At 38.1% G+C, this 15,275-nt stretch overlaps 1 long non-coding RNA gene across 1 annotated transcript; it reads left to right on the plus strand.

Moving 5' to 3' along the window:
- Window positions 1-4,325: 4,325 nt before the first annotated feature.
- LOC139137738 (uncharacterized) lies at window positions 4,326-13,639 on the plus strand. Its single transcript, XR_011553445.1, has 3 exons — window positions 4,326-4,516; window positions 10,304-10,382; window positions 12,403-13,639. It is a non-coding gene; the product is annotated as an uncharacterized lncRNA (long non-coding RNA).
- The last annotated feature ends 1,636 nt before the right edge of the window (window positions 13,640-15,275 follow it).

A 15,275-nucleotide genomic window follows, 5' to 3' on the forward strand; every position in this document is an offset into this window, starting at 1 on the left:
TAGCATCAGACTCAGAATCAGAATTAGTTTCAAGCTGCGCACAGGGGTCACGCGAAAGTGATTCTGATAACTTCTTCAGCTTCAGCTTCAGTATCAAATCCGTTTACATGTTTTTCATCCGCAACACGGCCACGAACCATCACGCAAAAGAACGTTAAAATTCCTAAACTTTGAATACTTTCGGAACACAAATCAGGGTGAAATGGTCTTCCCATATGTAGGTGTTAAGGCTGTATTCACAAACACCTCTGGGGGGGGGGGGGGGGAGTGGTGGGGGGGGGGGGGCGGCTTGACATCAAAGGGTATAGGAGCACTTGAAATTTTAGGACTATAAAAAGGGGGAACTCAAAACAATACAGTGTCTAATTTATATGAAATATGTCATGGATTTTCTTTTTTTAAAAGTAACAAGAAATAAATTGTATAAAAAAGCAGATTTGAGCTTTCATAGAATACTTAAACCTTCACAAACATTCACTATAACGCAAGGTTTCAAGTCGATGAAAAATAGATCTCTTTTAATAAATAATTCCATCAACTACTTCAACTATCGTTGGCTATTCAAAATTGAAAGAGGCAATAGCTGTAATATTTACCTCCATTTATAGTTTGGCTTGTAATTGTACAGACTACACTATTATTGTTTGTCAAGAAACTTATTACAGACTTATAGTCAATGTCCAACAACATTGACATAAAAATGCAAAGTTATTGCAAGTTTTGTTTTTCACTGTCATGAGCGTCATTTGACCCAAACTCTTCTTCAACTCCATCAGAGTCAGAGCTGTCTCTGGTACCATCGGTATGCCTGCAGTTACAGTGACACTGGAGGCAGTAGCTGTATTACCTTTGATTAGTTTGACAATATTTTTGTTCAGTTTACACAACCGTGTTCTTGTTCTCTACTCCCTACAGCATGTTGAACTGTCCAGTATTCAGCTTGCCAATGCAGCCTGTGCACTATGCATTTTATCGTTGACAAATGACTTTCATTCTGGACTCTCATTAAATTATCATCCCATACATATTCATATATACAGGGTTTGACGACAACTGAATATTGTGTGTTTCAGCAGACAGACATACTTTATTTGAACCAGTATCACAGCAGATAGAATATTGAATGAATTCCATGTAATTCTTATTTGATTATCATAGCTAAGACCTCCCCCGGGAGACCTCCTCAATTGCATTGGCATACTCCATGGCTTGGGTTTTAGTACACACGTTTGTATGGTATGCAAGACTCCAAAACATTCTTCCATGAAATGTGGCTATGTAATGACCAAATGTAGGCTGATATACAAAGCCACCAATTGCAGACACTTTTCTCACTAATTCGAAGTCGCGATCAATGTCCTTTGTAAGATACGAGCAGTTTCCCAAGTTAGACATGGTGAAAATATCTACAGAACGACCATCACTACATTGGTCAGCGATTGCATCACGGCAATAATCGATGGCGGTCATCTTCAAGACATTCTTTATGACAGATATCATTTTATAAACTTTTAGTGTCTCTTTCCTGCTTTGCGTCGGTTTTTGTTTTGTCTGCCTGGTGCATTTTACGGCTAACTTCCAAAATTCATCCCTCGAGTCAGCGTTCTTCGGGACTGCAACATCCAGTTTCAACATGGAACAGTAGAAACCAAACGACTTGTCTTGTTCCAGAGGAGGTTTGCAGAAACTTCTCTTGTAAACCATGAACTATGTATGAATTTGCTGATTACGGGTAGGTCTTCCTCCCTGCATGATTTTGTAACAGCAATAGAAGCTGCAGCACTGAGTTATGGCACTATTTGCGGTAGTTCCATGTTTTCTGCAACAGTCCTTCAATTTCTGCACCTCTTCTTTAGTCAGTTCTATAGAAAGAGCTCTGGTCTCCTTGACAACGTTGGGATTTTTTCCAATATATGCCGGAAAACATTGAATGTATTGATTAACTTCTTTCGTCTCCGACTTTAGCAAACTCCCAATTCTTGAACGAAAATTGGTCAAAATCATCTTCCAGCTTGATAATTGGCAAGTCTCTAGAATTCCATGTGTTGATCTCCGGTCTGAACTTGTGTACAAGTGTGTTTCACTGTCATTAAACCACGCTTCTGACGTCACACTATTGTTCTATGCGGTACTTATTTTAACGAACTACCTGGTCCTGACAGAACCGCCAGGCGATTCTGACAGAATCCTCAAAACCTGGTAGTAATTAGCTCAATTGAGACACAAAAAAGGTTAACATTTGCATATTTATTGTACTTGACTTCTTTCAGTCTAATCTTTATTTTACGAAATACACATCAATTTAGTTCATAATATTTATATGAATTCCTGGTATTCCTGGTACTGCATCAATATTTTCATTTTTTTCTGGTTCAACCGAATTCGTGCAACCACCTCCAAGTTTGATCTTCTTGGTGTTTTGCTGACCATCTCTTCCTGCAAAATAAGGCAAATTGTACCTGTTAGTCCCGCTAAATAAAGTCGCCTCTGAACAATTGCAAAATTATGGAGCATTTTTTGAGAAATTTTAAAACTGTCTGTATATGCTGCCTGGTAATTACATTTGACGCGCCTTGATTAAAGTATACGTCATTTTAACAGAGCTGAAAATGTTTTGAATATATATCACTTGAAAACCGCATCTTACGGATGCATCTTGCAAGCACACGCATGCCATTTGAAAAAGTATATACCTTGCACAATGTTGCTTACATATCCTTTCTGTACGTCAGCTGTCCTTTTGTAGTTCCTTAAGGCTAGACTTCTATGGCCAGTTTTCTCTTGGATCAGTTGCTCGTCGACACCACTTGCATACAATCTTGTCGCAGCTGTGGCACGTAGAGAGTGGTTAGACCGAAATCCCTCGAATCCTGCGCCTCCGCACACATTCTTGTAACAACGGTGTTGAGTTGGTTGAGCCCGATTATCCTCGATGAAAACCATACGTCATTCGTTGGATTTTTCAAGGGGTACAGATAGAATTAGAAAGCGTCATCTGGTCTATCAGGAGGACTGTAAATGTGAATGAGACACCGTTAACAATACATGGCAATGGTGAAGGACGTCTTGTTCATTATGTGTACACAAAAATGCACATCAATGTGCTGGTGACAGAACGAAAAAAAAACTGCTCTTACCATTTAGAATTGTAGAATTCGAAATAAGGGACAACATATCGACTTGGGTCGTCAGTATTTTCGTACGCCCGGGTTGTTTTCGGCTTAATATGACGGTTTTTCAAGCCACCTTGATTACACTTGCTTACATCTTCTACATATTCCAAATAACGGCGACCACTACTTCACACTTTCGAAGATATTTGTGAATTTGTCCATCTAATGTTTCGATGTTCCTGGCCTCCCCTCAACGCAAAGTTCAGTCCAATTATAATATACCCTAGAATCCACGAGTCTCTGACCATTTTGTTTTCCTAGTATACCTTTTTCCCAAAGAATTTTTTCTTCATCCAGTATTATAATTTGCGCTTGTTTTTTTACTAAACCTAGCCCGGCCTTATTCCTTAGTTTCATGACGGCATCTAAGCTACCTTGCAATTCTCTGAAGATATCATCTTTCAATAAGCTCACAACACGACCATTGTCGTGCAGATGCTTTTGGAGACTGCAAATTATTTCAAACAAGGTGTTTGCGGGATAGTCGGTAGGCCTACCATCCGTTTTCTTTACTTCATGTACGAAACGAGAAAGCGCGTAATTCAACTCGTCATTGGTCATTTCGAGTAACTGAGGCCCAATTACACTGAGACCCGAAATTTCATTTTTACTACAATAATCATTCCTCATATTTCTCCAAGTTTCGGATGTATTGTAAGCCCAAGTCATCTTTCTTCTTGTATTTGGGGGTATATTACTTTTTATCAAATTTGCTATCTCCTCGTCGCTTTTACAGCCTAGGCTGTATTGAATTTGCAACGCACATGTATAGTTAGGCAGCAACGCACATGTATAGTTAGGCTGTATTGAATTATCAACGCACATGTATAGTTAGGCAGCAACGCACAATAATAATAATAATAATAACAAATTTACTGAGTCCAAATATATGTTAAATTTCTTCATTTTTTAAGTATTTAATCATTATCATCATCATCGGAGCCTGAGGCCCCTATGCTTTAAATGAACATGCAGAGAAAACACTGCGACCAATATAAACACAAACGATACAAACAACAACAGCCAGGTTATTTGCACAGGCGCTCGTTGGCTGGGTAGTCTGCTAAATAGATCGATTTTCAGCTCGAGCTGTTGATCCCGTAGTCGATATGCCCGGCACTGCAACCTAAATACTCGGTGGCGGGCATATCGACTACGGGATCGGTAGATCGAGCTGAAATCGATCTATTTAGTAGACTACCCAGCTGACTAGCGCCTGTGGATATCGGGCCCCCCCTGAAGGTGAATTCGCATTGCATTCTGGGCAGGTCACTTTCTGATGCGCATGTGCTCAAAATGGTGGATGTGTACATCGAATGAAAATACGCACATAACATGAGAAGGTATGATCAGTTCTTGTATTGTACTTTCGTATTTTATATTGGTAATGATATCTCGTGTTGCTCTTGTGGAAAAAACTACAGGGCTGACGATTTGGGGACTCACATTCATGGCCCTAAAGCAGAAGCAAATATATCTAATCGACGAGACTTCACCGTACTACCGGTAGATATCCTATCAAAATCGGGGCCGACTCGCAGCGATTTCGAAGCTGTTATCCAATTGGTTGGCAGAATCGTACCGTTATAATGAAATAATACAAATAAACTCCCTAAGTTGCTGTGAATAGTGACAATCGACCAATCAGATATAGCCTTGCAAACACGCTGCGAGTCAGCCGCAAAATTGCCATAGTCAAACGCATGTTAAAATATTGGCACAAGTTAGTTTTCAGTGATGACATTCTGTTACGTTCAGCGTATCTTTCTGCAAGATATCATTCAAAGTGGTTTGAGTTCATTCAAAACATACTAGATACTTATAGCGAGGGTAATGTTTGGTCAGCTGTTTGTAACATTAATGCCACTATTAAAATTGTACAGAATAACTTACGCAAGCATTATCAAGTTTCTTGGTACAGTGATTTACACAATGATAATAAGTCTCTTGGGAAGGGAAATAATAAGCTCAGAACGTACAGACAATTTAATACTAAGTTTGGTTCAGAGAATTACTTACTGGATATTAAGAACTTACGCTGTAGAAAATTGGTCACAAAACTTCGTATTTCTGATCACTGTTTACAAATCGAGTTGGGCAGAAGGTCAAAACCAAGAATTCCGCCTGAATCCAGATTTTGTAAGTTTTGTAAGTCTTCCGTCGAGGATGAATTTCACTATTTAACCCTTTTCCTGCCAGACAGTAATAACTGTATCACTTCCCCATCAACCAAGTCAGTAAAAAGCGGTATTGAGACAAAAAATGACGTATTTTCACTCACTTGGCTTGGTATGTTATAGCATCTTTTGTCCAAAAAAAATCAACTTTATAGTATTATGTTTTCAACAGCCTTCAAATGTACAGTATTATGTTAAAATACATCATATGGAATACGTCGTGTTTCATTAATTTTAACCATCTTGACCTGGTGGTGAAATATGGACTTGGCAGGAAAAGGGTTAATGAAGTGTCAAAAATATATTAGTGATAGAGAAGTTCTCTTTTCTGCAATGAAGTTGTATTATCCTGTATTTGATAGTTTAAATGAAAGAGATAAGTTTTTGTACATTTTAACTTCAGATGATACGCTGTCTCTCATGAAATATATTACAAACACTATGTTTCCCCCAGCAGCTGCAGGTAAAGACATAGACAACAGTGTTTTTGCAATGTTTAGTTTTGTTCTTGCTATACTGCACTTTCCGAAGTATGTTGTTATGCAATAAAGTGAAAGTTAAAGTGAAAGTGAAAGGTATAATATTCTCAATCTCATGGAGCCGTGACCCGAGAGCAGCGGACGCCATCCATGGCTCGACCTTTAGTCTCCCCGGTAAAGCATAGAGGCTCCTGTACATAAATGGACATCTGTCGATTATGGGAGGGTCAAAGTTACAGTACAGCAGCTCAAGGTTTTGCCTTGGGTCGTGGGCCGGATGGCAAACCAGGGGGGTAAGCCTAATTCACGTGCCGCGTTCTGCGCGCCAGAAGTAGATGCATTTTCACTCCAATTTAATTCATTGATTCATTAAGTGCAGATGATTGTCATTTTGTTTGGTCTGGATAAACTTTCGTCGTGCGACTGTACACAGCATTGTCTCTGGAGCATCAGAGAAAACTATCAGTATTCAAAACATTAATGATTTGCTGAGACAATTTCTTGTAATATTTTGAAGGAAACCTATTAAAATTGGAAAGTTCACAGAAAAATTCAATCTGCATATCGTCAAATGACAAATCTATGACAACTAGGATTTCCGGCTAAGATTTCCGGCTTGCTTCACAGGCGGCCCAAAAACTATTACTGAGTTTTTCTCACTGTTTTATTTATTTATATTTATTTCTCTTTAAATCGGACATCAATTGTCCATAGAAACACTGTTACAGAAATGAAAGAATAAACTTAAAGACATGTGGAATAAAGCACCGGTGAGGGTGCTGACAGCTAACCTTATCTCACTAGAAAAGAGAATCAATCCAAAACTTGCGTAATTCAGATGAGAAATTCAAGCACTGATTCACTTGCTGAATAATTACATTATCACATATAGATATTCATACCATAAAGCCAGACATTTGTTTTCTAAGTAAACTGTCAAAATTATACAGATCGTTTGAAACAAACATGGAACTTGCACTACTGAACTTTCTGTATCCCAGAAAAATACGGGCAGCATTATTATAAGCAACTCTCAGTTTCATCATAGCCCCAAGGGAATATCTAAACCAAAGGTGAGATCCGTACAATTGGTAACAATAGGCCTTAAAGATCATACATTTTACCCTTAAAGAACATAGCGAAAATTTCCTCAGAAGCATATTAGCTGAAACATAGAATGATCTCTTTTGACGATCAATATCTGCATCGTCTGAAAAGTGAGACGTTAGAAGACAGCCCAGATACTTCTTTGTTTCTACAAATGCGATTTGTATACCATTTATGTTAACTTTAGGAAAATGTACAACTCTAGATTTGTTAGAGATGACACACAGGCATTCGGTTTTCTTTGTATTGAAAACAATGTCATGAGTGGTACCATAAGAACTACAAATATCTATCCATTTCTGCGTCCCTTTGACAGAAGGACATATCAAGCAAATGTCGTCGGCATACATTAAATGGTTTATAAACGTTCCACCGATATTACAGCCTACTTGAGATTTTACAAGCAAAGCACTCAAGTTATCATTATATACATTAAACAGTTTTGGAGATAGGACACCGCCCTGTCTTACACCATTAGTAACAGTGAATCCAGATGAAATGCAATCACCCCAACGAATAATAATAGATTGCGTCCGAAACCAAATGAGTAAAAATCTTACTATATAGATTGGAACCTTGCGAGAAATCAACTTCTTAAACAATGTCCAATGATTCACGCGATCGAATACTTTTGAAGCATCCAAAAAAGTAATTATGACATAACTACCATTTTTTCTGTAATAATTGACAATTTCCTTTAAAACAAACAGGCACATGTCAGTAGAGTGACCCTTCTTAAAACCAAACTGGTAGTGAGACGTGTCAAGATACAACTCCACACTGTTCAAAAGAACAAATTCTAGAATTTTTGAAGCAATAGTCGACAGTGGAATAGGACGATAGTTGTTCTTATTACTGATATCACCATTCTTATCTTTGATAATTGGCACAAGGACAGTTTCTGAGATTTTGTTTGGACAAAATCCATGAACTAACATTGCAGTAAAGCACATACAAAGCAGTACAAACACTTTGTCAGCGGCATAAATATAATGCTCTGCTGAAAGTAAATCTGAACCCGCTGATTTGCCCATCTCTAATTTTCTTATTGTACATCGAATGTCAGTGGGTGAAACAATGAAGTCATTTACACCATTACAACTATTTATCATGTCTTCAACAAACTTTTGATCATTATTGTTGTGGACGTCATTAAACAAACCACTGTAATGTTGACGCCACATTTCAACAATATTAGCATCGCCATTGCAACTATTAACACTGCTGGGTCTTTGGGGTGTTTTAGCATTAATCTTACCGACTGACCGCCAAAAATCACGTTGATTTCCACAATACAGGTTTTTTGCTGCATTGTCTGCTTTAATTTGATTTTCATGACGTTGGCAAGCACGCAGAGCATATTTAAACCTCGCATGAGAGCGGCGCTTTAAATCAAAAAGTGGACCACACTTAGGTTTTCCACAATTAACCCAGAGTTTAAACGTATCACGAGTAATAGCATGAAGATCTTTCACTTTCTTGTTTTCTCTATCATGTTGTTGTTTGTGCTGATGCTCACATGGCAAACATTCCATGAAGACGGGGGCCAGATGCTACCTTCAGTCTAAGTCGAACGAAGGTATGCTACCAGTGGTTGTGTGTAAGGTGTACTTTTTTCTTCCAGACGATTAAAGGCACCAGGTATGTGTTCGTGTGGAATGAACGTCAAGTCCATTATTTTCTTTATGTAGTCATGGGTCGCCCCATTTTCCATGAAGACAACTTAAAGGCCAAGCTGCTGCACCTTTCACCAGACTGCTTGTGTCCAGTGGAAGCAGCAGCCCTGCGGGGTCTTCTCTGGAAAAGTGAACGAAGCGCCTCCCACAAACCAGCCTCAAAGTCCATTACCAATGTCTGCAGCCTTGTGGTTGATTGTAATCTCATGATTGTCTTCATGACTTTCTTGTGGTCACGTTTTGATCTTCTAGACATTAAAAACAAACACCAGAGGAACTTGTTTGGTGTTTCCATCGCCTTTCAAAAATGCATGGATGGAGAAAAGTTGGTAGAACGGATTGCTGACTACATGTATCTTGAAGGTTGCATCCACCATGTCTTGGCTTGACCAAGTACAGTGAGTTGTTCTTGGGTGTATAGAATGAGATGACGTGCTCCATCCATTACTACATGTATGTCTTTCTGAAGAAATCCGTCGGGAAGGAAGCTTGTGTCTATGGTGAAGTTCAGGTTGATCGGCCTTCAGAGTGCATATTCTGCCAAAGTCAGTTTGCTGTTCTGATTACGTTGGTCGGTTGGAATATCTGATATGGTTATTTTCGACGATATTTGAAGGCAGGCGAAAAACGTCGCTTGAACGTATCTGCTTCACCTTGATTGTTGCTCTTACTTGGAATGCAATTCCTGGTTGTGGCTGATGACTGGTAGAGAAATCAGTCCCATTTTGCAGAACAGAAGCACAGTAGTTGATTGACTTGTTTTTGCGTGCACTGCACCGCCACCTTTTTATTCTTATCTGTCTTTGCCTGGTATACGTAACTGTTGCTGTCAACAAGCAAAGGTTTTCCACATTGAGAGGTATCTTCGATAACCTCATAAGTTACGACATGGTCTCCATGGTTGGGCAGTGAGCTTAGCAAAGCATCTTATCAACATGTAAACCATCCCCGTTCTGAAATTATTTATGTCCCAATTGCTACTTTAGCATTAATTTTTCCATTGTGAATATTCCAATCTTTTGTCTATTTTAATCACCCCAGAGAACCATATTACCTGCATTTACATCCATTTTGATCTCCTGTTCTCGACAGATCAGTTGAATCAAGTGGCATTTTAGGGCAATTACACCCAAGGTGGAAATTGTGTTGCAATTGACTTTCCAAAACAGGTTGGAGAAAAACCAACTGTGAATGGATTATACAACACCAAAGCAGACAGAAATAGACTGAAAATTATAACCAGTTCTATGTAAGCTGTGGAATATGATGACCCAGTATCCCATGATATAAATAACATCGATCATACCGGTAGTTTACACTTACTGATATAAATTTAAAATTTCATTTCCATGGAAAAGTATTTGTTAAAATTTTATTTCTGTGTTGTGTTTTTTATCATGTCTGCAATTCATTTTCCATCATTTATTTTGGAATGTGTCTTGTCAGATTGAAAGAGACATTTTCAAAGATAAAGTTGCTTAATAATTGGAATTGAAAACCTCTCTCTGAAGATTGCCTGGTATTTTTGTCATCAATGAAATGCAATAGGATACAGCTACTGGGGCTTTAACAAGCTCGTGCAGTTGAAAGAAGACTACAATTTATTTTTTGTAACAATCCATTTTAAAATAACTGCAAAATTTTTCTTCATATTCAGATCTTTTTGACCTTTCCTTTGTTGTTTTTTATAGATGAGAGCCATAATGTTACCCCTGAGAAGATTTTGCATAAATTTGAAATACAGCAGCCTGGTCAGATTGTCAACAACATGTAAGTATTCGTCTTGATAATGTCAAATATTAAGGTAAATTTGCCTCAGGCACAACCATTCAGATTCTCAATCTTTTGCAATATTATTTTGGCCTACTACTTGATGAGGCTTACTCTGAAGCTTATGGAATAAATCAAGTTCTAAACAGCCGAGTTTTGCAAACACGGGGAATTTTATTTCCCAGCACATAGATAACACAAGAGATGGTGGCCATTTTTAATTTCACATATGATGTATAGTTAAATATTGGCTAATTAGTCCCCACGGACACCGTCCGGGGGGACTTATAGGTTTGGTCATGTCCGTGCGTGTGTGCGTCCGTGCGTGCGTGCGTGCGTGCGTGCGTCCGTTCACACAGATATCTCAGAGATGCCTGAAGCGATTTCATTCAAACTTGGTACAAGGATTACTTCATATGTCATACAGATGCACGTCGATTTGTTTTGTGATACGATCCAATATGGCTGCCAGGCGGCCATTTTATTACGATTTTTTCATGTACAGAGCCATAACTCAGGCATGTTTCAACTGATTTTATTCAAAGTTGGTACAAGAACATTGACCAATGTCATAGATATGCACGTCAATTTTTTTTGTGATACGATCCAATATGGCCGCCGTGCGGCCATTTTGTTACGATTTTTTCATGTACAGAGCCATTACTCAGGCATTGTTTCAACAGATTTTATTCAAAGTTGGTACAAGGACATTGACCAATGTCATAACTATACACATCAATTTTTTTTGTGATACGATCCAATATGGCTGCCGTGCGGCCATTTTGTTACGATTTTTTCATGTACAGAGCCATTACTCAGGCACGTTTCAACAGATTTTATTTAAAGTTAGTAAAAGGAGATTGACCAATGTCATAGCTATACATATCAATTTGTTTTGTGATACGATCCAATATGGCCGCTGTGCGGCCATTTTGTTACGATTTTTTCATGTACAGAGCCATAACTCAGGCATAACTCAACTGATTTTATTCAAACTTGGTAAAAGGACATTGACCTGTGTCATGCACATGCACATTGATTTGTTTTGTGATACGATCCAATATGGCCGCCGTGTGGCCATTTTATTACATTTTTTCATATCCAGAACCATAACTCAGACATGTATCAAGCGAATTTATTCAAAGTTGGTACAAGGAGATTGACCAATGTCATACATATGTACATTAATTTGTTTTGTGATACGATCCAATATGGCTGCTGTGCGGCCATTTTGTTATGATTTTTTCATGTACAAGCCATAGCTCAGGCATATCTCAACCAATTTTAATCAAATTTGCTACAAGGACATTGACCTATGTCATACATATGCACATTTATTTGTTTTGTGATACGATCCAATACGGCCACCGTGTGGCCATTTTATTACGATTTTTTCATGTCCTGAACTACAACTCAGACATGTATCAAGCAATTTTATTCAAAAGTATTTTTATCACAGACCTAATGAAGAGGACTTTATCCTCTCTGAGGACCTGTAATCAAAGTACCCATTAACAAGTGGGGACTGTGTCATCAACGATGACTTGTTTTTACCAAAATTTGCATGGTGACCCCAGATTTCAGTCTTGATTTTGAAAAAGAATTGTTGAAAGTTTTCAGTCTGTTCATTTTCAATACACAAACTACCTCTAATAAGCAGATATCAATTACTAAAAAACGTAATGTTGCAGGACTAGTTATTGGTTTTGTTAGCATTTCCATTCTGTTACTAGTAGAACTGTAGCAATGAAAATGTACATAGATCATGTTTCTTCATACATTTATCATGCTGAGGCCATTCTGTGATCATACATTTATCATGCATTGGACATGCAGTGACCATCACTAGCTGGGCAAGGACTTTTGCTAGGTTGAGCAGAAAACTGATGATACCTTGTCCATAGTTTTGCTATCATTCATATTTTGTAGAATGCTAGTATTCCAACAGAAGGTATCCCAAGGAGTGTCTCAGATTTTAAAACGGTTTTCACATTTTCCCATATTGTCATGTTTTTTATAGCTGCCCTGTACACCAGAGGAACTAGCAGTCACACTAGTGCAACCTCAGCAGAATGTCATCATCCATGGACTTTGAAGAACGACTGCAGTGTTACCAGACAAACTACAAAAAATCAACTAGATTTTATTGACATTGGTATTGATCAAAGTTTGTCAAGATTTTCGTTACTCTCACTGCAGAGTCAGTTACAGAAGAAATACCATGTTACAAAGTTGTGTCAAGGTAGAGGATTTAGTGAGGAAATATTAGACCCACTATCAAAGACATTTGTCGATTGTCCAACTATCTCACATTTGACTACAATCGGAGACCCTCTAACTAACTCAAAAGTTATAGCAGACCCCCTAGTTAACCCCAAAGATCATCAAATGCCTGGTGTTGATCATGACATCACAAGCAAGGAAGCATCTACTGGCAAAGGGAAAGTCATACGCAAGAGAAGACGTAAAATGAAACGACATCAGTACAAAAAGTTCCTGAAGAGAACCAGATTCTTGCGATGGAGATTAAAACAAGCAAGGGAACGACGAAGGCTGCTACGATGGCAAAAATACTTGGAAAGTTTGAAGTTTAAGAAGCTGTATGCTCGTGACATCAGACAGGAAATAAAGAAAAAACAAGAAGAATGGGCAATTTACCAAAATTATGTGGAATATATGAAACAAAATGAAAGTAGTTATGACAAAGCAACTGTAACAAGTGGTGCAAAAAACTCATAGTTTTAATTTTAGTGATTTGTCTGCTGTTTGAAAATGTTGGTGCTACTAAAATCCCAGAGAATTCACTCTTTGGTTTTGTCTGTTTGTAGCTTTTGTGGATAGATTGAAGTAAGGAGAGATGAAAATGGTCAGTGATAAGGTTTTCAACTTTAGTGTCAGTTACTCATGAAAAGTATCACACTGAGAACAACTATTTCACAAGAAAGTTATCAAGTTAGATTTTTAGAAGACCTAGAATGAAATAAAAACACTGAAATAAATAAAATGGAGACTGTGCTGACAATTAGTTGTAACAAACTGTGCAAACATCAAAATTTCTTGCCTTCAGTTTAGGGTTCCAAGACAAGAAATTGACCTTTTTAAGCCAACAATTAAGAAGCTCAGCTATGTAAATAATGGTGACACTGTGGTTTCCAAAATGTTCCCTTATATCTAGGCTTTCAGAAAATGTATAATTTACTGGGGGTTCTGAGTTTTATTAACCACAAGAGAATTGTTAGATTAAAAAGGTCAACGTCTTGTCTTGGAACCATAACATCACCAATTTTTGTCATTAGAGGTGCACTGTATCCTAGAGTTACCATACACTTCATAAATGTTACGAAATGTGGAGGAAAATCCATAATAATCTGAATCTAATAATATGAGGTTATTATGAAAACAGCGCGAAGGATGCACGAGGACATTGATGCAGCGTATCACCCGACGTGAAGCAGAGGGCGATGCGCAGTGCCAATGTCCGAGTGCATTCTTTGGGGTATTTTCGTGATAACCTTATTATTATACATCTTACATTCATGACTGGGGCATCATATTGTCAGAGTAATGACCATTTTCGTGCAGTGTCAACAATTTTTCTTTTCCAATTTATTGCACAAGTGTGGAACGCTATCTTGGATGCGCTTCTGCAAGTTCTGGATAGTGTGTGTACACACTACACACATACGTATAGAGCGCGGAAGACACGTTCTGGCACTCGTCCAATGGGTCTCTTTTGAAACTGTTCAACAGTGAATGCACAGATACAGCTGCAGGGGATGGGGCACCTTGAAACCATACATGTTACGGAAAGGGCGTGCCGTACGGCTTTTTTAGTGCACGCAAATTCTATTGTTCTTGATGGGAGATGTTTAATAATAAATGATATTGTAATAATACTGATGATGAACATCTCATTGTAAATGATGTAAGCATTGCATAGAAGAATTGCTCCAATGCACTGTATGCATGCTACAGAAGACGTACAGTAATGCAATGTTAGCCAACATAGATAATTTGGTGCCTCTGAAATCAATTGTAAATGTAATCAGGTATTGTAAAATGATCATCACCAATTATTAGGCTAGATCTCAGAAAAGGGAAACACTGATTTGTCTGTGATAATTTGAAACAAGTATTTTTTCCACTTTTTGAATTGAACTTAGAGGGCACTGTTCAGTCAGCCCTAGAGAGCACAGTATCCAGCACGCTGTACTGAATGTAAAAATTGTCAATAAGGCCTTTATTATCATAGGATAATAGTATGTCTAAATGTTGAAGAGATCCACATCAATTTGTACATGAAGTCTGCAAAAGGGGCCCCTGTGTGTGCCAAGTTAGCATAGAATGCGTTCTGGAAGAGGTAATTCGACTGTCAAACATGTACAATACTTTATGGTCGGCTGTTTGTCTGGACTCATTTTTCATTCTGAAACTTGTGGAGTAAATGAAGTTTTAGTTGTTGTGTTTTTGTGAAAATCAAAAATTGAATTTTCCCCAGTAATGGTAGGGATGATATCAGAAAATCTTTGCTACTTTGTTTTTGTTGATAACAAAATTTGTGTAGTGACTCTAGGTTTTTACCGTTGATAATAAAAGAAAATGATTGGAACTTTATGAGCGAAATTTGAGTGAAAGTTTAAAGCCGGGAAACTTATTGATTGGGGTCCCCACATTCTTGTGACCATGTAGATATCTCAGACGTGCCAGGGCCTGTCTCTTTTAAACTTGTTACCAAGATAATACACTGTGGCATACATACACATCAATTGATTATGTTATATAATCCAATGTGACGCCGGTTTACTTCCGTTTTTCTTCATTTCTGTCATATAATTACCTACCTGTTTGTACTTATAGGACTTCTTCTCTAACTGCTCTCTAACCGCAGATAAG

The sequence above is a fragment of the Ptychodera flava genome, chromosome 7 (assembly GCF_041260155.1).
Source record: "Ptychodera flava strain L36383 chromosome 7, AS_Pfla_20210202, whole genome shotgun sequence".
Lineage (NCBI taxonomy): Eukaryota > Metazoa > Hemichordata > Enteropneusta > Ptychoderidae > Ptychodera > Ptychodera flava.